Source organism: Bombus impatiens, unplaced genomic scaffold (genome assembly GCF_000188095.3).
Source record: "Bombus impatiens unplaced genomic scaffold, BIMP_2.2 scf_0318, whole genome shotgun sequence".
NCBI classification, from domain to species: domain Eukaryota; kingdom Metazoa; phylum Arthropoda; class Insecta; order Hymenoptera; family Apidae; genus Bombus; species Bombus impatiens.
In genome coordinates this window covers 329,793-331,382 of record NT_176737.1, presented here as the reverse complement: position 1 = coordinate 331,382, position 1,590 = coordinate 329,793, and the positions used below count along the sequence as shown (strand labels likewise).

Sequence of the window (1,590 nt, the reverse complement as noted above, 5' to 3'; positions counted from 1 at the left end):
CGCCAAAGAGACCCCAGGGTGACCGCGTTTTCGCGCCTCGCCGCTGTTCTTCGTCGCTTATCGTGTCCACGTGTTCCGCCAACTTTCACGATTCGTCAAGGTCGCAGGAACGGGGAAAAAATAAAGAAAAATAAGGAGGAAAAGACGAAGGGACAGAAATGAGAGGATGATGTTAGTACGCGGGTGGTGAATCATCGAGTGACGTGATCATGAGACGATTTTCAGTTCGGAAGCGGAAGACGCGTGTCTTTTGAAATAAAAAGAGGAAAGAACATAGACAGAGAGACGGAGTCCGAGAAAGCAAGCCGCTGGTGGTGCACAGGACAGGACACTCTGCTGTTCCAGGCTGGGGACCACACGCCGGAACGAAACGGAACAGAAACACGTCGCTTCTTCTACAGGTGTTTCGAATCGATTTCTCGGCTTCCGCCAAACGCTCTTTTCCCCTCGTTGTTGCGCCGTGCTTTTCCTCGTGGATGGTGTGATGTTCAGTGAGTTTCCTTCACCGGACACGTGATCCGCTACTCTCGCACTGATCCTGTCTCTCGCTCTCGTCGCGTGCCTCTTTCGGCATTACAGTTTCTCTCGAGAGTCGCGTTTATCGGACGTGAAGTTTCACCGGACACACGGATTCCACGCGGATCGTTAATATTCCATCGAGAACGAGAAAGGACAGTGTCCCTTTATCGTAAGCCAGTTGTCTTAGAACCTGACACGAGTGTCAATTATTTCGAATCGTTCTAATTCCATTCTATATGACAGGAAATTAAGCAAGAAAAAAGAAAGGAAAAAAAGAGACGATCGTAAAATTTTCAATCGCGAGGAAGTCGGTAAAATACAAAGGCGGTCGTTCCGATGGATCTTGACAGGCGGTGTGTCGCGTCACAACGACGTGTACGTGAAACTTTCTCGCGAAAATGCAACCGATATTAATCGCGTGCGATCTCGCGTGGCACCGTCTCCGCGCGTCCTTATAGTCGCGTGACACCGATTCTCGGCGCAGAGCTCAGGTTGGACGTGGAACGGGCCGCCCCGTAACCGAATTTTACGTCTTACGCACAGAGGCAGATGGGACGTTACGTGAAAGACATATAAACAAAATTTCGGAATTCAGAAAATCTTTTCGACTCGAGTTCTACTCGGTGGTTCCATACACGTACATATATATATATATATATACATACAGACTACGTCTCAACGTAAACTAGATACACGTAAACGTATACACGCTATACATATATACAGTACAGAGACGTAAGTGACAGAGTGGCCCGGTTAACAGTCGGTTCGAAAGGAGCCGGCACACGACTCGAGTTGGGGGATCGTGACTGTAAACGATCGAACGTTTCAGCGAAACGGTGTGTTAAATGACGAGGTGGCCTAAGAGGTGGAGGTGGTGGTGGCCCGATACGTGGTAAAACGCTCCGGACGAGATTCGGGGAAAAGGACGGTCGCCACCGGACGGGGAAGAAGCGACAGCGGCGTGGCAGATGAGATGTGAAGCACGAGGACTACGCGGCGTGGAGCTGGCAGGAGCGAAGGCGGAAGTTAAGAAGCCAAAGCTGCCGAAGGCGGTCGCAGGGGCGGCGG

At 50.8% G+C, this 1,590-nt stretch overlaps 1 protein-coding gene across 1 annotated transcript in view; it reads left to right on the top strand.

Moving 5' to 3' along the window:
• The window catches only part of LOC100741066 (angiogenic factor with G patch and FHA domains 1), an 84,733-nt gene extending 83,149 nt beyond the window's left edge, over positions 1-1,584 (top strand). The window contains exon 10 of the transcript XR_004461659.1: positions 1,352-1,584. The gene's annotated coding sequence lies outside the window, so the exon portion shown is untranslated. The remainder of the gene's footprint in view (positions 1-1,351) is intronic.
• The last annotated feature ends 6 nt before the right edge of the window (positions 1,585-1,590 follow it).